At 52.9% G+C, this 24,894-nt stretch overlaps 1 protein-coding gene and 1 pseudogene across 1 annotated transcript in view; one reads left to right on the top strand and one right to left on the bottom strand.

Annotated features, from left to right (window-relative positions):
* Positions 1-24,894, top strand: part of KIAA1671 (KIAA1671 ortholog) — a 67,178-nt gene that overhangs the window by 15,008 nt on the left and 27,276 nt on the right. The window lies entirely within an intron of this gene.
* LOC111827844 lies at positions 158-600 on the bottom strand (annotated as a pseudogene).

The following is a 24,894-nucleotide window of genomic DNA, read 5'->3' on the forward strand; positions in this document are numbered from 1 at the left end:
AGAGGTTCAGGTAAAAGCCAGACACCAGGGGATGCAGAGTGGCCCTCAAAGGCCTCTGGGCTCCACGGGCTCCTAGTCCTGCTGGAGGTTGAGCCTTTCGAAGAGATACTAACCCAGGCCAGCCCAGCCTGGGGACCAGCCAGCCTGCCGATGTGAGTCAGGTGTCGCCCAGCTTCTCGATGCGTTTCACCTTCTCACCCTGGAAGTGGTTCTCCAGGAAGTCGCAGAGATGGGGGTCTGCTCGGGTAGAACCCAGGGCCCGCAGCTCCACAAGGGCCTGGTTCAGGTTCCTCTCCAAGGCCAGGGCGGCTTCCATGGTCCTGAGTTTTGCCCACTCACCTTGGGGAGGCCTCAGCACGTCCTGGAAGAGAATGCGGCCGCCACGCTGGGTTTGCATCTTTAAGAGACGCTCGGCGCCCTCGCACTTCTTCTCTGCCAACTCGCAGGAGAAGCGGCCCAGGCCCTCGAGAGCCACATCTTCAAGGTCAAAATGGAAGCCCAGAGAGAGGTAGGTGTGGGGGGCCGCAGAGGCAGCTTGGCCAGGCGGTTGACCGAAGCCTCCACCTCGGTGGAGTAATTCTGACGAAATTGGGAGCTCATGGTTGTTGGGCAATAAGGAGTTAAGGTTGAAAAAAAAAAACCCCACAGTGTGTTGGCTGGTCCCAGAGGAGGTTATGAAACTGGTGACTGGATAAGACGCAGGAGATAGAGTGGTCGGAGGCTGGAAGGATGGGCGTCCCTGGGTCTGTTCCGTGCAAACACTGTTGAAGCAAGAGGCAGACCCGGGACTGCCCAGGGCACTGCCAGCGAGTTTTGTTGATCCATTTCTCTGTCAATGGACCCGGGTTGCTTTCACGTTTTAGCTCTTGTGAACAATGCCCCTGTGGACACGGGTGTGCCGATATCTCTGGTTTCAGTTCTTTGGGGTCTATACCCTAGAACTGCTGGATGATATGATTCTATTTCTAGTTATTTGGGGGGCCTCCGGACTGTTTCCCACAGCGGCTGCACCATTTGGCATCCCCCCCGGCAGTGCCCCAGGGCTCCGCACCTCCACTCAGCCGACACCACTTGTTATGTTCTGGTTTCTGATACCAGCCGTCCTAATAGGAGTGGCTGGCGCCTCATTCTAATGGGAGAGTCTTAGGATCTGTATCTGTGGGGCCTCGGTTACCGTTAGGACGTCTGTTGCATCACGATGTGTTTTCTGGAACGACCTCGGCCTGCCCCACCCGACCGTGAACTTTCTCAGAGAGCTGGCCTGGGTTAGACGCCGAGGAAATGCTAACGAGCCACTTCTCACTGGCCCAGGGCTCGCCCTGGCATGTGTGTTTGGTGGGAAAACGCAGAAGGCCTGCGTCTAGTTCTCCCAGGATGCTCTCTGCACACCAGGGACCCAGCTCCCCGCTCATTGGGGGAAGCGGCAGCAGCTGAGCACCTGGGACTTGGCTGCTCAGAAGAACCCGCCCCGGGATCTTTAAGAAAATGCAGGTGCTGGGACCACCCCCTGGAGGCTCAGACTCACTGGGTGTGGGGCGGGGTCTGAGCATCGGTATTAAAAAAAGAAATCTCTTGCCCTGGCTGGTGTGGCTCTGTTGGTTGAACGTCATCCCATGCACCAAAAGGTTGCCGGTTCGATTCCCAGTCAGGGCACATGCCCAGGTTGCAGGTTCCATTCCCGGTTGGGGTGCATACAGGAGGCAACCAATTGATGTTGCTCTCTCACATCGATGTTTCTCTCTCTCCCTCTCCCTTCCTCTCTCTCTAAAAAAATCCATAAAAACATATAAAATAGGTAAACTGAAGGTTAAAAAATCCTTAAAAAAAAAAGGAAAAAATCTCCCCAGGTGATTCTGAGGGGCACCTGGGCCAAGAGGCCTGCCCATATAACATATTAGGCCATGTAACATATTACTCAATTCTGGGGAAAGCGAAGGAATTTATCATAGAACTACCCGGTGTATGAACCTGGCGTATGACTGACTGACTGCCTCTTAGCTAGAGAGTGAGTGAGTGAGTGAGTGAATGAATGAAAGAGTGAATGCCCAAGCTCTGTCATTCACACATTATCTTGCTGATTTTGCCAGGTCTATATACCTCCTGTGTTATTACTCACCTAATATTTTCTTTCTTTCTTTTTTTAAAAAAAAATATATTTTATTGATTTTTTACAGAGAGGAAGGGAGAGGGATAGAGAGTTAGAAACATCAATGAGAGAGAAACATCGATCAGCTGCCTCCTGCACACTCCCCACTGGGGATGTGCCCACAACCAAGGTACACGCCCTTGACCAGAATCGAACCCGGGACCCCTTGAGTCCGCAGGCTGACGCTCTATCCACTGAGCCAAACCGGTGATGTGCAAGAGGCAGCTGATCGATGTTTCTCTCTCATCGATGTTTCTAACTCTCTCTATCTCTCTCCCTTCCTCTCTGTGGCCATAAGTAGAAATCTCCTTAAAAAATACAAACCAAGGAAACCAAACCCTGTCATCATTTTCCAGCCAAATAAATGCTGCAGTCCCTACAGCCCGAGGCCTTGCTCTCACTTGGTTAAAAAGGGGAGATTAGCAGGCCTTGCAGAGGTGTTAAGGAGAGGCTGGCAGCCAGGGGAGATTCCCCTGGAACAACTTGTCTCCCATGAGTCAGTGCTATTTAACGCCCAGCCCATGGACTGTGTGCCTTCGTAAATGCAGAGTCAGGCAAGAGGGTGTGTGAGGGAGGAGCCAGGGGTGTGGGGTGAGAGGGAGAGTGGTCCCCTGGGCAGGGCCATGGCTGGAATGGCCCCGGGGGGTGTCGGGTAACCCAAGTCCAGGGCATCCCTCGCCCCACAGCGGCCCCAGAACCTCAGAGGAGTGAAGAGACTTTATCTAATAGGTTCATTGAGCCCAGACTGGTCTCTGCCAAGGTCAGGCTCTTGGTCAGGCGCAGAGCCCAGAGGCCACGGGCCTGGCAGCTGGGAGCCAGGAGGGAAAAGGAGGCTCACCTGCAGGGGCCACATGCTTGCAGGGTGGGCATCAATCAGCATCCGGCTCCCCAGATCGCCCACGTGGAAGCCAGAGGTCTGGGCGCTGGTACCTGCCTCTTCCTGCTGGTGCATCTGTCAAATGAATTCATTTGGAAACTTGCAGTGGATGCCTGCTGTGAGCCAGGCTCTGAGCTGGCTGCTGCAGGGAGCCCATGGCGGGGACCCCTTCTCGCTGGGAGTTTGTGCCTAGAGGGGATGCGGGCATTTCAGTGCGGGGAGCAGGAGGCTTTGAAGAAAGCCTGGAGGTTGCACTTTAGCTGGTGGGTGGGCCCGGGCTTTTCTGAGGAAACAATCTGGGTGGCGCAGGACAGCACGCATTTATCCTCTCAGGGTCGGCTAAAAGTCCACGATCGGGGCGTCAGCAGGCCACACGCCCCTGAAGGCTGATGGGGAGAGCCCTTCCGTTCTCTCTCCCAGCTCCTGGGAGCTCCTGGCAGCCCTGCCGTTGCTCAGCTTGGTTGTGCATCTCTGCATCTTCTCCTTTTCTCCTGAGACACCGGTCCTTGGATGAAGGCCCACCCTAACCCCGTGAGACCTCACCGAGACCTAATTAATTACATCTGCAAAGACCGAAGGAGGTCACATTCCCAGAGTCCAGGTGGTCGTGACGTTCAGGGGGACATCATTCAACCCACTACACTGGGAAGGGCCATGAAAGCTGAGACCTAAAGGATGTTTGTGTGTGTGTGGGGGGGGGGGGGGTAAGAGTCCTTCCAGGCAGAGGGAACAGCATGGCGGGAGTGCAGGAGAGGCTAGTGAGCAAGATCAGCAGTGGGAGCTGAGGGCGGAGAGAAGGGGGCTGGGGCACAGAGCCAGGGAGAGGGGATGGATTTCATTCTAAGCGCTTCTGGGGGATTTAAGCAGGGGCTCCCTTTTGGGAAAAGGTCATTCTAACTATAGACCAGGAGGGGACATGGCAAAGACTAACAGTGCACATGCCTTAAGGTGTACCCCCAAGCGCATGTACTCCCCTGGGGCTCCTTACTCTCCAGGGCTCTGGCAGGTAGGTAGGGCAGTACTACTGTCCCCTGAGGAAAGGGAGGCCCAGAGAGGTTGAGCAGGTTTCCCCGGAGCACACAGCGAGGAGGAAGAGCGCTCGGGGCCCTGGCTGGAGTCTTCTGTCTTACGATCACGTGATGCACCTGGAGGTGAAGGGCCTTGGACCTGTAAGGTCCACCTTCAGGGAGCATTGATCTTGCACCTGCCTGCGCCAGGTTATGTGCCCAGCCCAGGGAAGGTTAGCTATGGGACCGGCTGAAGGCAGCCACGTAGTGCGTGTGGAGTTAACACTTACCGTCTGTGAGCTGCTGCGACCCTGCCCGTTCATAACGGGGCCCAGAGGAGAAAGAGCCGGCACAGAGCGGCACACACGGCCCTCTTCACCCAGAGCATTCCGGAGGCTGGGATGAAACGGGGCCTGAGACTCAGAGGAAAGCAGGCTCATGCCAGCTGTTCTGGAGCTGAGTTCTCTGACTTTGGGGATGTATATGCCATCTCCATGGAAAAGAACTGTCATCTCGGGAAATAAAAACCCCTATCTGTACAGCCGAAAACATCCCGAAGTGTGAGCATGTCAACCCCCTTCCCCCGACTGGGAATTAAAACCTAAATGAGGTGCCGTCCCCCAGGTATTGAGGACGCTAATATCCTCCTGAGAGACCAGCTGATTAGCTGGATATGAAGTTCCCAGGTCCTTATTTCCTGCTGTCTCTTGTTTGTTTAGTTCCTTCTTTGTCTCAGTGCTGGAAAATATATATATCTTTATTGATTTCAGAGAGGAAAGGAGAGGGAGAGAGATAGAAACACCAACGATGGGAGAGAATCATCAAGCCCCCCACCGGGGACAGAGCCCACAACCCAGGCATGTGCCCTGACCAGGCATCGAACCTTGACCTCCTGGTTCATAGATCAAGGCTCAACCACTGAGCCAGCAGGTTGGGCGCGCCTGTTTCTTTGGTTGCCTCTTTGTCTCAGTGCAGAGGGAGGAAGGGAGGGAGGGAGGGACAGGGAAAGACTGAGGGGGAGGGGGAGAGGGAGGAGTTTTTCTGAATTACTGCCTTTCTGTTGAGGATTTTCTGTGTTTTGAGAGTCCTGGGTGCTCCTTCCAGGAGAGAGCTGAGCAGTGACTGCTGATGCCTCCATCCCCCACCCCGACTGCTGAGCTGGGCTCCTCACCCAGCCAGGTGGAGAGATGGTGTGTGTGCGTGTGCGTGTGCGTGTGTGTGTTTGAGGGGAGGTGCGTGGAGGAGAGGAGTTAAATCTGGTGCCAGATCTGAGTGGTGTGTGTTTGAGGGGAGGTGCGTGGAGGAGAGGAGTTAAATCTGGTGCCAGATCTGAGGGCTGACTTCCTTCCTCTCCCGGTGGGATGAATCACGTCCTCCCTGTAGAGTGCTGGGCTCCCAGAATGAACGTCAGGGCCAGGCTGGTGCTCTCGGGGAGACCCCTGCCCAGGGGATGCCAGACCCTGACTCGGTGGGGGCCCCGGGAGGTGCCCTAAGGGATGATGCCTGTGGCTTCCCTTTGAGGTTTAGATATTCATTCATTTATTCATTCATTCATTCACACATTGCAAGCCTGGGATGCTCAGCCCCCTGTTGGGACTCAGCCCCCTGGTGGGAGCGGGGCCTTGTGTTAATCATCTACCTCCTTTGCGGTTTGAGCACCTGCCTGGCGGGACTCACCCAAGGAAGTGCGGACAAGGCCCTGCGCCCTAGGGCAGGGTCAGCCATAAAGGTCTAGAGCAGTGGTTCTCAACCTTCCCAATGCCACGACCCTTTAATACAGTTCTTCATGTTGTGGTGACCCCCAATCTCATTGTTACAAATTGAACATAATGAAAGCATCGTGATTCATCACAAAAACAATATGTAATTATATATGTGTTTTCCGACGGTCTTAGGCGACCCCTGTGAAAGGGTCGTTCGACCCCCAAAGGGGTCGCGACCCACAGGTTGAGAACCGCTGGTCTAGGTAGTGAATATTTTTTGGATTTTTTTGACCATATTACCCCCTCACTGCTGACCTTTTACTGCACAAGCTGCCGGAGACAGTGGGTAACCGAGGGGGCGTGGCTGTGCGCCCATCAGATTTTATTTACTGACCCTGAGATTTGATTTTCATGTATCATGAAATATTATTCTTTTGATCTCCCCCCCCTCCCCCAAATGATTTTAAAAAAATGCAAACACCATCCTTAGATCACAGGCCGTATAAAAATAGGCGGTGGGCCAGACGTGGCCCATGGCCCAAAGTTTGTCACCCTCCGTTCCAGACAGATCCTAAAGGAAGTAAACCATAAAGAGGATCATTTCAGAGAATATAAATACGGCAGGGCCGTGGGGCAGGGGCACTGCTGTTGGCTGTTCAGAAAAAGCCCCTTTGAAGAAATGACCTTTCAGCAGAGAACTGAAGGTGGAAGAGGCGGCAGCCAGCCCCCTCTTCCCAGACAGTAGAACGGCACGGGCAAAGGTCCTGTGTGGTACAAAGTCGCTGCGGTGGGTGGGGAGGGAGCAGCAAGGACAAGGGACAGAACCGTTTGTGGCTGAAGCATAAGAAGCCAAGCGGAGAGAGATGGGTGGAGAGGTCCTAGAGATGAGAACACAAGTCATTTTGGATTTTTTAAAAAAATAAATGTTTTTATTGATTTCAGAGAGCAAGGGAGAGGGAGAGATAGAAACATTAGAAACATCGATGATGAGAGAGAATCATTGACCGGCTGCCTCCTGCACTCCCCACACTGGGGATCGAGCTCGCAACCTGGGCATGTGCCCTGACTGAGAATCGAACCTGGGGCCTCTTGGTTCTTAGGTCGATGTTCAACCACTGAGCCACATGGGCCGGGTGCCTTTTTTCTTCTGTAGTCGGATCTCGCCTTGCTTCCCTCTTACAAGGACACACGTGATGGCATTCAGGGCCCATCCGGGTCACCCCGGGTCACCCCCCTTCTCAAGATCCTTAAGGATGCCCTAACCAGTTTGGCTCAGTGGATAGAGCGTGGGCCTGTGGACTAAAGGGTCCCAGGTTCGATTCCAGTCAAGGGCCTGTACCTTGGTTGCGGGCACAGAGTGTGCAGGAGGCAGCTGATCGATGTTTCTGTCTCATCGATGTTTCTAACTCTCTATCCCTCTCCCCTCCTCTCTGTAAAAAATCAATAAAATATATATATATAAAAAAGATCCTTAAGGTCAGCACATCGGCAAAGACCCCTTTCCCATGGGAGGTAGCAGGGCTCTCACCCCAGGAAAGAGGACGGGGTACCTTTTGGAAGCCCTGTGCAGTGTCGCGCTCTCGGTCCTGACTCCGGGCCTCACCCTTGCCCTCCACAGTTTAATCCCCACTGTGTGCCCGGCGGGAGCTGCCTCGCGGTCACAGCCCGGCGAAGGCCCTCCAGGGACGTCCCCTCTGGAACACCCTTTCCCCGGCTGTTTGCATGGCCGGCTCCTTCTCTGCATTTAGGTCTCAGCTCAGGTGTCACCTGCTCAGAACATCCTCCCCATCCTCCCAGTCCTGACTCTTACTTGCCTGCAACCTGCTGTGTTGCCTTCGTAGACCTGGTTGGCTCAGCAATGACTTTGTTCTCTCATTTACCGAAAGCTCCACCTTGCAGAGCAGAGACCCCATCAGTGTGCTTTGTGGCTTAGAGTTGTGCCTAGCGCCTAGTAGATGCTTAAATAATGCCTATTTGCCGCCCGGCCGGCGTGGCTCAGTGGTTGAGCCCCGACCTACGAACCAGGAGGTCACAGTTCGATTCCCGGTCAGGGCACATCCCCAGGTTGTGGGCTTGATCTCCAGTAGGGGTCGTGCAGGAGGCAGCCGATCAATGATTCTCTCTCATCATTGATGTTTCTATCTGTCTCGCCCTCTCCCTTCCGCTGTGAAATCAATAAAAATATATATATATATTTTAAAGTAATGCCTATTTGTTGAGTGAATGGTCCTGGTGAGGCGGTCCAGGCTCCAGTGTGGACCTGGCCCCCACTTCCTGGATGTCCCTGGGCAACTCACGTCCCCTCTCGGGTTTCCGTCTCCTCTGGGGTCTGACCGGGGAGTTTGGGCTGCGAGGTCTTTAAGATGGAAGATTCTGGGCTTGCAGGGCCCAGGAATTCAGGGCCAGTCAGGGCTCTGGGGGGACACGCTGGCTCAAAATAAGAGTGTGGGAGGAAGGCTGACCCTGAGCCACAGGAAAGGGAGGGTCCTTGGGTGGGGAAGAAACTATTTGGGACAAGTTCCCGAGCCTTAGCAAGAGCTCCCCAGCTCCCTCCCCAAGCCCCCCCCCCCAAGAAAACACTCGCTGTTGTCTTAGCTGCAGTGTCAGTACCGGGAGGGTGCATGGGGGAACATCCCCCTACCCGGGACCTCTGCCAAATGGACTTTTGTTTATTTGAGATTTGACCAAAAAAAAAAAAAAGCCTGTCTTCGTAAAAACAGAGCTCCAGAAACTCATGAGGGTGTGGGGATCTGGACAGAAGATGGCAGGGAGCTTTTCTCTTTGTTAAACATAAAAAAAAAAAAAAATCTGGACTTTGTTAAACATAAAAAAAAAAAAAATCTGGACTGGACATTGTAAATGCCCGGCAGTAGGAAGAAGAAACACCATCCCGAAGCCCAGCACCTCACCGTCGTACAAGCGCCGAAATGGTGGGGGGATTTTGCATTTGGGGGGAGGCGGTTGTTTTTCATGTAGATGGATTATGCTGATTACATGTTGGAGGGGGAGCAAAACCCCAGATGTAAGCAGCTTTGCAGTTTCCTGTTTGCACTTAACATCAGGCCACGAACGGTTTCTCTCATCACCGGTGTTTGTAAACTTCATTTGGGACAAGTGCATAAACTGCCAAAGAGTCGAGTACCGCGGTCTGTGTCACCAATCTCCGCTCGTTGGAAATTTACTAGTAGATTGTTTCACGTTTCTGGGCCCATCTCTCCAGCCTTGTGGCCCTGGTGTCCTCGGCCCCTGGGGGGCTGTGCACTTTCAGCTCCCTCACGGCACTCCTGCCCCAGGACCTTTGCACAAGCTGCTCTACTGCCTCTCTCTCTTGTACCTTCTTGATGTGCCCCCCTGACTCTCACCACAGTTTGTTTGGAAACCTTTCTGGGGCTCCTCTTTGAGTCCTGCCCCATCTGCCCTTAGTCTAGCCTGTGAGCGCCCGGAGGACAGGGGTGTCATAACTGCCATTCATTGCTGTAACCTAGGGTCCATTCTGAGGTGTCTGGAGGGTGCCAGGGGACTGTTAAGGTTCATGCCCCATCGATGTTCATTCTTGTGTTGTGGATAGGGGGGGGGGGCTCAGTTTCCTCTGCATTGAGTGGGGAGTGGATACATTTAATGATGGGGTGGGAAATAAATTTTTATTTTAGCCTCCAAAGCACAAGGAAACAATGATCCCCACAGATACATGACATCCCCTCCAGTTCCTCCCCTGACTGCTGACCCACTAGTGATGGCAGGAAGCGCTGCACAGCGAACACAGCGAACACCTCCACCATCCACTGTTGTACCTGTGCTTGTCCCCAGGCATCCCACACCCACAACCAGCACCCCCACATATACACACATCTCGTACCCTCCCCCCCCCGGAAATCTGATCCCTGAACCCAAGCATGAGGTTTCTACACACATGCCCAGCCCTGGCTTGTGGTATTGGCTCTGGGCTGTAGAATATTCCGCCTCTGACCTGGCCTCAGCGTGAACAGGCCACCTCTGGGTATCCACAGGCATGACGCAGCAGGTGCAGCCTGCGCCCTGGCCTTGCCCTGCCTCCAGGGGCGGAGTGGACAGATTCAGACGTGCTGGCCTCGGACCCCGGCTGTAAGCCTGGATGCCTGTCTTTCCTCCGCAGCAGGAAGGGCTGGGGTTGGGGGGCGTGCCAGGCACTGTGCTAGGCTCTTTTTGTCCAGCTGGGGAAACTGAGGCTCAGGACACACAGCTGAAGCCGCAAGCCGGAGCCACGGGCGACCCCCTGTTCATTTACCGGTCAGGCAGCACCTGGCACTCAGGCCTGCTTTGGGGACCCGCCTCCTTGTGTTTTTAAGATTGTCCCCTCTCTGCGTTCCTGCCAGTCCAGCTGTGGTTCGGCCTTTTGGCCTCTGGAATTTGACAAGATGAGTGGCTTGGGACGAGGCAGTTAATCTCCTTAAACCTCAGTTTCCTCCTTTCTCACGTGGGAAAAGGAACAATACCTGTCGTGCCAGGGTAATTGCGAAGAATCCAGGAGGTCACCTCTGCCCCGAGTTTATTTTCGAGCTTGCGTTTGGGGCCATTTCCGCCGCGGTGGGCGGTCAGGACCTGGGCTGGTCTTGTCCACTCTCGCCCGCCCCGCTCTCTGCCTGTCCGCTTCTTGGCATGGCCGCATCACATCAGCGTTACTGGATGTGGGTCTGGTGGACCCCTCCCCGCCCTCTACAGAGCGGGCAGGACATGACTCATGCCTGGGCTGACGGACACCGCCCTTGGCATAAGTGACCGCACCCGCAGCTGATCTCCTGAGAGGCTGGCCCTCAGGTTTAGAGATGTTGCCAGTGGGGGTGAGGGTAGGGGGCTGGGCTTGGACCCTGCCGGAGCTGAGTTGCCCCTAAAGAGTTGAATTCTTTAAAATATATACATATACATTATATGTATATGTATATGTATATTGATTTCAGTGAGAGGAAGGGAGAGGGAGAGAGGGATGAAAACATCAATGATGAGAATCATTCATCGCCTGCCTCCTGTATGCCCCCTACTGGGGATCGACCCCACAACCCTGACCGGGAATTGAACCATGACCACCTCCTGGTTCATGGGCCAGTGCTCAACCACCGAGGCACAGTGATCAGGCAAGAGCTGAATTCTTTAAGGGTGCCGTGCGTGGGTCTCTGCCAGGAGACAAAAGTCTTCATCTGCAGGCTTCAGGTTGTAGCTGTAGGTTGTGGGCTTTGGTGGGGGACAGGGTCTCAGGTCGAGGGAACACACCTATTGTACGTTCATAAAATCTCGTGCTTGCGATGACTGACTTGTGTGAGCATCGCATGTCTCCCCTGCCCCACCCAGCTGGCCCCGCTCCCAGTACAGTGCCTGGTGCATAGCAGGAGACCAGTAAAAGTGGAATCAATTAATAAACAGTGCCAAGGGCTTTTGCATGTACCACAGGCTCTTAGCAAGTCTCTCAGCCGATTTTGGAAATAGAAGGGATTATTAACCCACTTGACAGGTGAGCAAACAGAGGCTGAGGAAGAGAAGAAACTTGCTGAACCTCATAAAGGCAGGAGAGGAGTGTGAGTCTGAGCTCTCTTCCGACTCAGACGCCCACTTACCGGGCGCTGATCTCAAAGCACCTCCCTCCGTCTCTCTCTCTCTACCTGCCTTGAAGCCAGCAATTCTCACCTGGACGCACAGGATGGAGGATGCTGACATGTGAGACGCCCTCCCCTGGGACCTGGGGGCTCAGTGAGGCTCCTGGCAGGCGGGCGGTAACTCCACCCTCTCCCACTCAGAGAAGCAGATCAGAATGCAAGGGAGACAGGGAGAGGAAGGTGATTCTGGGAGAGCCTCAGATGCACTGTCACAGGTGGCCTCGGAGCCCTGTCGGATCTGCTCGGCACCGGCACCCCCTCTCCGGACTCAGCCCATGCCCCCTTCCTGCACTCCACTCATCCGGGCTGGCAGAAACTTCCATCCCATCCGTCCCCTGAGCTCTCTTTTTCACTAGTCCTCATGGTCTTCCCTTGGCCGGCTCCCTCTGGTCCTTTAGGTCCTGCGGCTGAAATGCCACCTCCCCCGGGAAGCCTTCCTTGATTACCCAGTCTGTGGGGCCCACCTGTGATCCTCATCACCGACCAGTTCCCTTCACCTGCCTTGCCATATGCTGCTGTCTTGTCCTGGCATGTTGCCTTATCCATTCCCTGTCTTTTTCACTCCCCGACTCTAAACTCTATGTGAACAGGGACCCCAACTTTTGGGGTTATCAGTATCTTCCCATCCATCGCAAAACACATGGGAGGACACATAGTAGGTCAATAAACCTTTTGAATACATCAGTAAAGAGCAACCAAAAAAATCCAGCCAGCGCAAACGTGGGAACCTCACACATCGCCGCGGTAGTCAGCGTGTTGTGGACCCGTTTCACAATGGGCTTTGCCGCATCACCTTGTCAGGACACCCTAGGGGAGAACGGGTGTTCTGAACAGGTCCACCTCTTATGAGTCAGCGGTTCTAGGAAAGCGGGGTGTCTCGGGTTGGGCTCTCCCAGAGGCAGGGCCCAGGATGCCCAGGCAAGCGGTTTACTTGGGTGGTGGTACATGAGGGTGTGCTGGTGCGCAGGCTACCTCTGGGGGCGGGGCCTCTGAATTGTCCCACCAGCGGGAGGGAGCTGTCCCCCTGTGCCAGGAGGGTTTGGGTAAGGCTCAGCTGTGCCCAGGCAGGCTCTGCCCCTGGTGGCTGACAGGTGGTGAGCTCTGCTGCCTCCTGCAGGCAGAGGGCGACTGTGGCTCAGGTGAACCCAGCTCAGAGGCTGTGACCAGGGAGAGGCGACCTGTTCCTGCGTTCGCCCCAGAGCTGGGGCTGTTTGCACGAAATTGCCCCCCTGGACATAGAAGGATCTCTGAGCCCAGAGAGGCCGTTCTCTTGGGTCTCCTTTCCGAGGAGGGATTTTATAATCAGAGCTCCTGTATACTGTATGCCGAGTGCCTGCTGTATACACTTGTCAGGCCTCTCTAGTTTCATGTGGTCTTTGGGATGCCAGACGCAGCCTGTCCTCCTGTTTCATACCTTTTTCCTGCACATGTGCAGGCTCTGACCAGCAGTCTAATTCCACAGGCCCCCCCGACGCCCCCCCCCTCTCTAAATGATTAATAATAATACTGTCGATGACAGTAATCGATGCACGTGGCGGCCACAGGTATTGTGGCAAGCACTTCACACATGTCTTTTCCTTTTTTCTTTAATCCTCACCCGAGGATATTTTTCCCATTGATTTCTAGAGAGAAAGTGGAAGGGAGGGAGGAGGGGGAGAGAGAGAGAGAAACATTGATATGAGAGAGACACATCGATTTGTTGCCTCCCGCATGTGCCCCTACCAGGGGTGGGGAACCTGCAACCAAGGTACCAGGTACATGCCCTTGACTGGGAGTTCATCCCTTTGGTCCTCGGGCGGACACTCTATCCACTGAGCCAAAACGGCCAGGGCACATATACGTAATCTTTAATCCTCAGAAAAGCACGTGACTATAGACTCTTAAAGATGAGGAAGCCATGGCTCAGAGAGGTGGAGTGACTTGCCTAAGGTCACACAGCTGGTAGAGTTCTAGATGGGATTGGACTCCCAGCTGGTTGACTCGGCATATCCATGCTCTGCACAGTCATGCAGAGTGACACAGGCAGGGCCAGGGACCGGGGGCGTCTGGCTGCCAGTCCTGCATGCTATCCCCCAGACACTGTGTCCTCTGAGCTCTGAATAACTGGTGGTTATGCCGGGCAAAATTAGGGTCTGGGAGAACGGAGAGCAGACGGTGTTTATCTGAACTTGGGAGATGGTATAGTGTTTTCTGTGACCTGGCCGGGCAAGCTGCCTTCAGGGGAGGGGCTCACCGTGACTCATGGGGAACGGCCCCTGTCTGCCCAGGTGGCATTTCTGCCAGGATGTCTCTCGGAGGCCTCCCTGGACTCAGAGCGACCTTTTAGAGCAGTGGTTCTCAACCTTCCTAATGCCGCGACCCTTTAATACGGTTCCTCGTGTTGTGGTGACCCCCAACCGTAAAATTATTTTCGTTGCTACTTCATAACTGTAATTTTGCCACTGTTATGAATCGTCATGTAACTATCTGATATGCAGGATGTATTTTCATTGTTACAAATTGAACATAATTAAAGCATAGTGATTCATCACAAAAACAATATGTAATTATATATGTGTTTTCCGATGGTCTTAGGCGACCCCTGTGAAAGGGTCGTTCGACCCCCAAAGGGGTCGCGACCCACAGGTTGAGAACCGCTGCTTTAGAGCGTCAGTGCCCGTGGCTGATAGCAGGGATGTTTCGATGGGGTCCTTCTGCGTGCCTTTTAGAGATAAAAGTAAAAGGATTTGAAACAGAGGGTAGACTTGCCCCCAACATGCACACGCCCTAATGGACATCAGCCTCCCCTGCAGGCTGGGCTCCTGGCACGTCCTGAGTTCATCCCTGTCATTGTCACTCATTTTATTTTTGTTTTTTAATAGAAATTATCTTTTTCTGTATGTTCACCAAGTTGCTTGGTGAACATATATATACACACACATATATATATATACATATATATACATATATGTATATATATGTGTGTGTATATATATGTTTTTATTGATTTCAGAGAGGAAGGGAGAGAGAGAGAGATAGAAACATCAGTGATGAGAGAGAATCACTGATTGGCTGCCGCCTGCACGCCCCACATGTGCTCTGACTGGGAATCGAACCGTGACCTCCTGGTTCATAGGTCAACACTCAACTACTGAGCCACGCCAGCCGGCTATTTTTAAGTTTATTTTCAATTACAGTTGCATCATGATATTTATATGGTTTCAGGAGTATGTTGTCATTTATTTTAGACTTCTGTTCCGGGGCCGGCGCATCCATCCACCTGGTGCCAGGCAGGTGGTCTTGGTTGACTGTCTTAGGTCGGGTCCCCCAGCCGCAGAGCTTGGGATGGACCTTCTGTGGAAGCCATTGACTGGGCGTGCTCGCCTTTTCACCCTCTGAGTGGTGCCTGCCGATGAAGGAAGAAGGTTTGCTTCCTTGATTTAATTTATCCCGTGTTTTCTTCTAGAAGGTTCATTGTTTGACTCACTGACAGGTTTGGAAAGGTCGCGTGGCTTCCTGGAGGAAACCAGGAAGGAGGCTGCTGGGGTCCTCCAGGCTGGCCCCAGGGAGCGGGTGCAGAGAAGTGGGGGCCTGGGGAGAGATGTGAGCGGGCAGATTGAATAGGAGTGGATGCGGGCCATGATCCCTTAGCATCCTCCAGGGCACGTTCTGTTTGGAAGAGCGCTAGCCGGTGAGTCCCGGACTGGAGCGACTGGCCAAGCTGGTCTGGCCTTTCTCGGAGCCGGGCCCGCGGAGTGGCTGGTAGCTTTCCGATGATGCTGTGTTGGCAGCTCGCTCAGGATTCCCGTAGCTGGGAGAACCTGTATTTATAGAACCCTTGAGCAAAAACAATCTTCATTTCATATAAACAAGTATATACTATGTTTATATCAGGTAAATAAATATATAACTAAGTAGATAATAGCAAGCATTGTGTTATATGGATTATATAAAATAGACAACATATATAAAGTATTTAATGATACCTATAAATACATATAAATGTATAGTCATATGTATACATGTTACATATAAAAAATTGCTTGGTGATCAGGGAGCCCAAGTTCTAGTTGTAATTCTGACGGGCTGTGCCTGCCTCTGCGTTAGGACACATTCTCTCCCAACACAGTCCCCCCGGGGTCACCTCCTTCCCAGCGTCCTGCCCTGAAGACACTAAGATCATTTCTGGAGTCAGCATTTGTCACGGAGGTGCCATAGTTTAAAGATCCAGGATGAAAACCACGTGGAGTCTTTTCCCAACCCCTGGGGAATGCTTGGGAGTCAGCTGTCACCGTGACCGGAGGGAGGGGGTTCCTGGTTACCATCGGTAACCACGGACACAGGCAGAGATGCTGGGCACCCAGAGGTGCTGTAGTCGGGCTCCCCCAGCACCGAGGCCTGAGGCCCGGATGGGAGCATGCGTGGTTCTTTGAGGAAGTGACCCCAAAAAGCACTAGTGGCGAGAGTGGAGGTGGGACACGGAAGGCAAGGAGCTGATGGAGTGTTATGAAGACGGTGCAGCCCGGCCAGTGTGGTTCAGTGGTTAAGCGTCAACCTATGAACCAGAAGGACGCGGTTCAATTCCCCGTCAGGGCACATGCCCAGGTTGTGGACTCGATCCCCAATGTGCGGCGTGCAGGAGGCAGCCAATCCATGATTCTCTCTCATCATTGATGTTTCTGTCTCTCTCTCCCTCTCCCTTCCTCTCTGAAATCAATAAATATAAAGAAAAGAAAAAAGACAGTGCAGGTCACTCACCTCAGAGATGTCCCCAGAGAGGGAGGAAGCTGGGATTGATGCGCCAGTTCCCCCCAGTCTGTTTGGTGGAGAGCTGCCCATGGGCATTGAGCCCCAGGCACTTCTGGCCAGTGCTCCCAGGATAGAAACCACGCCCCCCCAGACAGTGAATCGCAGGCCCCTCAGGAAGCAGCCTTCTGCATTGGGGCTGAGTGCTGAGGGCGCAGGGCACCGAAGGCGTCTGCGGCACCCTCCTTGAGAAACGCTTGCACACTCTGAGGTTCATATTCTATTCAGAAATTCAGTCTGTTTCCCTTCGTGCTTTCACTTAGCATTTAAAAAACTTTTCTTTATTACAAACACATTCGTTTTTAACAGAAAGCTGCACAGCAGAGGAATTGAGAGGGTGGGCTTCGTGATCTTAGTGTCTCTGAGCCTCAGTTTCCTCATCTGTAGAATGGGAGTAAAATATCCCTGCCTCAGAGGTTGCCGGGAGAAATGAGTTTTTGCCTGTGAAGTGTTTCACATGAAACCAGCTGCACACTCGATAAATAGAAACTACTTTGTTGTTGTTGTTATTGTAAAAATTAAAAAATTATAACTCAGCAAAAAGATTAAAATCAATTATTGTCTCATCTTCCCCTCTTGAGAGTTAACCTCTCGGAACATTTCCTATATATTCTTCCGTTACTTTCTCTAAGGATCCATACATTCATATTTACATACCCATCCATGTGCATCTATATAAAATGAGAAGTGGGATCTTTGTTTGAAATATGTTTTTATTGATTTCAGAGAGGGTAGGAGAGAGACACAAACATCAATGATGAGAAAATCATCGATCTGCCTCCTGCACGCCTGCCACTGGAGATCAAGCCCACAACCCAGGCATACGCTCTGACTGGGACTCAAACCTTGACCTCCTGGTTCATAGGTTGACGCTCAACCACTGAGCCACTCAGGCCGGGCGAGAAATGAGATCTTAATGGTCCATATTGCACCTCAGTGTTTTACATGTTAACTCTTACTTATTTCTTTGGCTAGGCAGTACACTCTCAAGATTCAGAGCGGGGAGTGACCAAAGTGTAGGTGGTGAGAAATCTCCCTCTTATCTCTGTCCCCCACCCACCCATTTCCCCGCCTCCCAGGGAGCGAATTTAAAACTTATTTTTAATTGTAGCTTCCCCCCTGAAACTCTTTGTAACTGCCTTTAGCCGAAAGGGTTAAAGATTGATTGTACTCATTGTAACTCATTATATGTCCCCCAGCGAATCCCAGGAGAATGCCTTAGAACCTTGGGAATTGAACCACTGCGCCCTTATTGCAGAATTCCAGCCCTGGGGGTAGAGATCGGTCAGCGCCCTGTGTTCCAGTTGGTAATGGTGATGGACCTGGAGCCGAGGGGCAAGGGTGACCGCGGGGACATGTGGCAGTCCTCAGTCTAAACCACAGGTGCTCTGTGCCCTGAGTGGATGCATGGCTTCATTCCTGGAGCCACCATGAAGTGGAACCTTTCATTAACCAAAGCCGCTACTCTACCCACCTGTGTTTAAGGCAGAGGGGCTGAGAGGTCAAAATAAACTGTTCTCGTGATGTTATAGGTCATGACTCCTTACAACGGGTGAATAATTTATGGCACAAAAACCAGGGCTCAACTAGTGATTTGATGATGGTAATTATTCATACCAGGCTTTCCGAGGGCCCAGCACTTAATAGGTGGGAAGACAAAAGCAATCGAATAGACTTGGAACAGCTCAGTGGGGTCTCCTTCTGGTAGTGGGGCCGGGTACATATCTCCAGCAGAGGCCCGCCCGCCCGCCCGCCCGCCCGCCCGGGTTCTGTGCCAGGAGCAGGGCCTGCCTGTCATGCCCCGAGGCTGCCAGGCCAGGCCCTGACAGGTTTACGAGGTGCTAGAAGCCGGTCCAGGAGGAACTGGTTGCCTGAAGGGCGTGGGAGGCACAGTTATCCTCCTGGGAAAGCCAGGAGGGGCCCTGTCACCTGTCCCTGCAGGTTGATTGCCATGACAGCCTGCAAATGGGGATGGCTGGTGGGGGCGGGGCGGGGGCTGGGCAGCGGCCTGAGCCTGTCACATCTCTGGGACATGGGTTCAGTCTCCGCCATCCTGTAGGTTTTTCTTGCACCCTAGTTTGGGGGGGGTGCTGTTTGGGGTTTATATTCTTTGGCACTTCCCTCCCCCGTCCGCCCCCCGATTTTCCTCAACGCTTGTGTAGATGACAGGTGGATATTGGATCTTTGGCAGCCTTGCAGATAGTATCCACTTAGCCAGTTGCCCTCCCTTTCTCTCTCCCCAGCTGTGAAATGGGTACAATGTGAGCATAGGTAAGGGTGGCCTCCCCTGAATCTCTGTCTCTCCCAGATTTCTTCACCAGAGAGCTGTTTCTTTAGGTCTTAAAGAATTTCAATCCTGCCCCCCCCAAAAAAAATTATATTCCACCAACCCACAAATCCCTCCCATAGGCTTCATGGTCTCTTTATTTCTTCACTCATACATTTATGCATTTGCAGAAACCGGAATGCAGGGGTCTGTGCCCTGGGTGGACTGGGGAGGGGAGACTGTAAATCTTGCAAGGGGGAGAGCCTCAGGCTTATTTCTGATACGAGGCATTATAATCAGGTAACATGACCAAGGAAGGTTGGAAGGCAATCGGGATAGGCTTCCTGGAGGAGGTGTCCCTCAACAGGGTTCTAAAAGGATGGGTGGGATTTGGGCAAATGGAAATTGCGCTATAGAAAAAGGGCTCTCGTGGAGAGGGAATAAGTGAAAAAGACACTCGAGTCACGGAACCCTTTGGGAATTTGGGAGTGTAGGCAGGGCCTGCAGTGTAGAGTAGGTTGACTAGTTTTGGGGTGGTCTTGACCTTGTCCAAGGCAACGGACAATGGGAGCCATTTATCTTAGAGCGGGGAGCATCATGACCAGACCTTCCCAGCATTTGAGCTTTTCGCATAAGCCAGCTCTCGGGCCAAAAGAAGCAAATTCCTTCAGAAATCTATTTGAACTTTGAGGGAATGATTTTTTTTTTCCTTCTGAAATGCAATATGCACTCCTCGGCCTCCCCAAAGAGGGAGCGTGTTGTCTCCCGTTTTTCTGAATCCAGCATTGTGCTGTGTGCTGTGTTGAATTGAGCTTTGAGGTTGAATTTCCTCTGCTATTCCGGGCTGGGTCTTCCTTCCTAGCCCCTCGTCCCGGCCAGGCCGGACATGGCCTCCGGGCTCGACCCAGACTCTCAGTGAGCAGTTCTAATTGCCCTAACAATCAAGTTTGTGATGACTCTGCCATAAACAAGAACCAGTCAAGTTCCCAGTGAGGGCCTGGCCAGCCGAGGGCCCTGGTTTATGGCTCATTAGACATCTTTATTGGGTCTGCCCCAGGGAGAGGTTGAGAACCCTGACCTCCAAGCTTTGAATGAAGGCAGCGGGGGATGTGTTTCCCTTAGGTGTGCAGGTCCATTCTGCATCTATCAAAAGCTCTAAAAAAAGGTGTGCACCCCTTGAACCAGCCTGCCCGCTTCTAGGCACAAATTTAGTGCCTGTGGGTGTCCATGGCAGGTGTTAATGGTCAGGGATCGGAGACAGCCGAGCGATCCAGCGGTGGGGGTGGATGATCTGATGAGGAGCGCGTGCACAGAGCACACAGGAGCACCAGAAGCGGCTGTGTAGGTTGTGCAGCTCAGGATGTGAAAGATGTCTAGGACCAATTTTGACATGAAACAACCAAAAAAAAAGCAAGTTCCTGAAGAACACGCACGGTCTGATTTCATTTTTCTTTTGACCAAAAGTTCCCATTTACATTGGAAACGCGCACGTCGATGGGCATCGGAATGCCGGGGCTTGGGCTGTGCCAAACATGCTTGCTCATGTGCGTTTTTGAATTTCCTGCGGTTAGCATGTGGGACACCCGAGGAGATCCGGTGGAGGGCTGGGCCACAGCCAGGGCCGTGGAAGAGCTTTGGGTGGTTTAAAGAGGGGGATGTCACCCTGGCCGGTGTCTTAAGTGGTTACAGCATCGGCCTGCAGACCTAAGGGTCAAGGGTTCGATGACTGGTCAAGGGCAAGTGCCTAGGTTGCAGATTTGAAACCCTCGGGGTGGGTGTGGGTGGGTGTGGGTGGCAACCAGTTGATGTCTGTCTCTCTCCCTCTCCCTCCCCGTCTCTAAAGATCAATGGACAAAATATCCTTGGTGAGGATCTTAAAAATAAATAAATAAATAGGGAAATGTCACATCCTCGTCCAGTTTCTCAGGGGACTGAGTTTCCCACCGTCTAGAGCGGGTGTCCCCAAACCCTTTCTGCAACAGGCCGACTCGTGAATACTGCAGGCTTTCTGGGTTCAACAGCTTCTGAGGCAACTACTCAACTCTGTCTTCAGACCTTGGAAGAAGCTGGTAGATCACGTATGCAAATAAATGGGCCGTGTTCCAATAAAACTTTATTTACAGAAACAGGCCGTGGGCCGGATGTGGCCGGCAGACCACAGTTTGCCCCTCCCCGATCTAGGCGAAAACAAACAAACCAAGTACAGCTTGATGAATGGTTTCAGGGAGTGCTTCAGCCAGTTCAGAAATAGCACAAATAGCAGGAAGGAACAGGCCCAGGGAAATTGAAAAGGCGGATTTTTAGGTCGAGGCGTAAAGAGAAGTTGTAACGTTCTTCCTGCTGAGGACCAGCAGCTGCACCTGGACCCGGGGAGAGAAAGCGGGGGAAGCAGTTTGGGGGTGGGGGGTATTGGGGGGAAACAGTTGATGTGAGTCAGAAGTGTTGGAACACTGGCTCTACTTTTCACTAGTGTGGGATCTGGCTCCTCCTGAACTGCGTTTCCCTCATCTGTAGAACGGTAATAATTTGAAAGGCACAAGGTTGTTGAGAGTGTTAAATGGGAGAAGGCAGAAAGTGCACAGAGTCCCTTGGTAGGGTGCCTGACTCAAAAAAATATTAGTTGGAAGTGAATATTGCCAAATTGCTTTTATGACTTACATTGGCCCTGGGAGCAGATGAGCATGTCAATTTCTCCACACCCACGCCTGCACTGGATATTATTATTTTCCTCTCTCAAGGATGCTCTCCCTTCACGTATTTTTGGCACACTGATGTTATGTCCAGTGTGGTGGTCAGACCCTGGGAATACAGCTGTGAACAGGACCCAGGTCCCTCCTGGCCAGGAGCTCCCAGTCCAGTGGAGGAAACAGAGGCAGTTACCAGGTGTGCCACCAGTGCTGGGCGAGGGAGAAGTACCAGGAGTTTGATACCAGGCTCCCAGGAGTCACCTGAACCTGCCCTGGGGCATCCGGGAGGGCTTCCTGGAGGAGGCAGCAGCTTGGAGCTGAAAATTGAGGGATGGCTAGAGATCAGCCAGGTCGTAGGAAATGGCAGTGTGGAGGCTTGGAAGTGAAGGAAAGCGCAGCGTGTCTTGTGACCTGTCTGGGGTCGTTGTGCTGAAGTAAGTATGTGAGTGCATGTGAGAGGCAGACAGACGGACGGACGGATGGATGGGAGGTGTCGATCATTAGACTGAAGCTGGTGAGATGAAGAGGAGCCAGATCCTCCCGGGCCTCAGGGAAGGAGTTTGACCTTTATCCAGAGGTCGGTGGGGAGACTGCATGGGCTTTGCGCAGGAGGGTGACATGGTGGTGCTCGCCAGTCAGAATCACTCTGGCTGCTGCTAGGAGAGCAGATTGGAGGCATGTCAGCGGGGAGGGCGGATTTTAAATGTCTCTTCTCAGTGAAGTTTTCCCCTTGTCCCTTCTTTATTGTCATGTATCTAACATTCTGTACATCTTGCTTATTTATGTTCATTTATGTTCCCCTCTTCTTTCAAACAAATTTTGTTTAATTTTTGATTTGAGAGAGAGGAAGAGAGAGAGAGAGAGGTTGATTTGTTGTTCCACTTAGCTGTGCATTCATTGGTTGCTTCTTAATGTGTGCCCTGATTGGGGATCAAGCCTGCAACGTAGGTGTGTCGTTGGCCGGGGCCTGTTCCCCTTTCCGTGACTATCAGCTCCACAGGAACAAGGCTTTCTGGATATGTGTCCCCAGAACTCAGGACATAGTGGGTGCTCAATGAATGAATGAGCTAAGGAAGCAGCCATGGGGATGGAGAAGAGAGGATGCCTGCATTCCAGTGACGTGAGGCACTGGGCTGTTTCCATCTGGGGCCTGTGGATGGATGAACCACACACACTTCCTGCGTCCTGGCTCCTCTGGGAGGCCCCGGGCATGCACGTGGCCCTTTGCACAGTGCCCCACACAGATGCAGACTGGGGAGGCCGGGTCGTATTCCGGAAGATACTGCAGGGTGTCAGGACTGGCTCGCACCCCTCACCAGATGGTGGCATTCCCAGGGAACGGCACCCAGAGATGGCTGAGTGAATGACTGGTGAGCTCCCAGATCGGATTCGAGGGTATAATTATGAAGAATTGGCAACAGCTGTTAGAATGAATCAACGCCTCTGAATCTGAGCGGAAAAGCTGCCAAACTGTTGGGTTTTGAATGGAAGCAGCTCTCCGGCCTCCTCCCGGTGCGCTTCTCTCGGATTTCCCCGGAGACTTGGAGCTCCGTGGCTGCACCCCCAGCACCGAGCCCAGGGCCTGGTTTGTGGGAGGAGGGTCGGAAGGATGGACGAATGAATGAATGCCCTTGAGAGATACCTGTCAAATTTCAGCAGCTATTGGTCTCAGTGACTCAATTCCCAGGGAAAATGGTTTTCTCTGCATGAAATCATAGGAAATGGAATTTTAAATTTTGCAAATCAGTTCAGTGAAATCAAGCCTGAGGACTTGGCAGGTTTAGCAAAAGCAGAGACGTACCCGTCCCCACCCTCTGCTCCAGGTGCTTGAGGTCTGACTGACATCCTGTGTCTCCTGGTCTAGTGCAGCCTCCTGACCTCCCAGGCCAGCCTTGCACCCGGTCTGTCCCCCAGGGCGACCTCCATGATGATTAAAAAAGAGATGGCTCGCCCTGGCCTGTGTGGCTCAGTTGATTGGGTGTCGTTTTGTGCACCGAAAGATTGCGGGCTCGATCCCTGGTAGGGGGTGTGCAGGAGGCAGCCAGTCGATGTTTCACTCTCACATCGATGTTTCTCTCTTTCTCACACTCAGTAATTATGTAATTGGTGTTATGATGGGCCAGGCCACTGTGCTGGCTACTGGGGATTCAGGGTGCCCTCTGGGGGCTTACCAGGGAACTAAAGCACTATTATTAAATGTAACTGTAGCTATGGATGAAGCCTGCCGAGTATCCGTGGATATGGAAGAGGGAGATTGTACTAGGTTGGAGAGGGACAGGGATGTCTGAGCTGTGATCTTAGGGGTGGGCCTGTGCCTGCACAAGAGGGGTCTCTCAGAGAGCAGGCACAGCATGTGCAAAGGCCCTGAGGCAGCATTTGAGAACCAAGAGATGCAACGTACAAACACTACTGAGCAGAACCAGGAGAAACAGCTCCCAAATCAGCCAGCACCTGAGTGTTCAGGAGTCACCTCCACTACGCCGAGGGAGCCTTCCAGAACCACTACCGACTCTAGGCGGTTAATCCTCCTCGCCCTGTGCTCCCATGTACCCCTTTATAGACCATGATGGGTGCTTATTGCCCATTGCGTGTGTGTGTTTCCCACACAAGACTGTGAGTTCCCCCGAAAGCAGGGGATGTTTCTTGTTCACCTCTGTGCACATAGTAGGTGCTCAGTAAACATGTATCAGAGAAACGGGGGAGTTTTTACTGAGCACCTACTGTGGACTCAGCACTGTTTATGCACATGTATATGTAAGGCTGCACTATTGAAAAGCCGCAAGGAGCGTGAGTTTGACAGGCTGGGGGAGATGCCAGCGGACGCAGTTGGAGCTCCAGAGCTTTTGTACCGTCTGTGCACAAATCGCTGGAACCGAGGCTGCCGTCCCTGTCTCCCCAGTCCTGCGGAAACCCAGCCTGCAGGGACGAGTCTTCCCCCCTCTTATCCCCACCCCCCATAGGCTCCTGCCATGGGAGCGTGGGGACAGCCCTGCTGGCGATGAGAGGTGACACCATTGGCTTTCTCTGGCGGTCACACATCCCCAGCCAGGGCCTGCCGGCTTGGGTAAGTGGGGCTGGAGGGTCCAGGGGGTGGAGGGCGCCTGCGAGTTCTGCCGGGAATTTTCTCTCTGTCCTTGGAGTCCTGTCATTGCTGTGTCTCATGTTCGGGCTGTGTCTGTGACCCTGGGCAGGGCTGCCAGAGGTCCCGGGGGCTGGCTCTGAAGGTGGACAGCCCTGATTGCAGGCAGGACCCCCGGTGTCACTGCAGGTAGAATTCTCCCTCTGTCAGATTCCCTGATTCTCCATCTCTGTCCCTCTCTTCTGCTTCTGACGTGTCTAGGCAGCGTTCTCTGGTTTGGGGAGAAGGAATCTGTTAGCACCATCGAGCGTGTAAGGAAGAGAAAAATATCAAAATCTGTCTGCCTTTCTCTCCCGCAGGCTGCCGAGTGAGTCAGAGCCGGGGGCAGCCGTGCGGGGCCTCGGGAGGGGAGCGGGAGGCTTGCAGCAAACTGAAACCCCCTCCAATGTTAGTCCATCTAGGTGGGGGCAGGCAGGGGGCAGGTTTTCGGGGAAAGGGGACTCTGGTTTGAAGGTGGGGACAGGGTGGGGGAGGAATCAAGAACAGTGACTCGTCTGGCACTTTTTAAGACCCAGAAAGGAATAAAACATAATTTTTCAAAAAGGCAGAGTTGAATGGATTGAGGACCTGAGGTCGCGTTTTAGCTGTGTGATGTAGGCAGGTCAGACGACCTCTCTGGGCCCTTTCCCTTGATCTCTGTAATGGAGATACCGATCATAC

Source organism: Myotis lucifugus, unplaced genomic scaffold, assembly GCF_000147115.1.
Source record: "Myotis lucifugus unplaced genomic scaffold, Myoluc2.0 scaffold_229, whole genome shotgun sequence".
NCBI classification, from domain to species: domain Eukaryota; kingdom Metazoa; phylum Chordata; class Mammalia; order Chiroptera; family Vespertilionidae; genus Myotis; species Myotis lucifugus.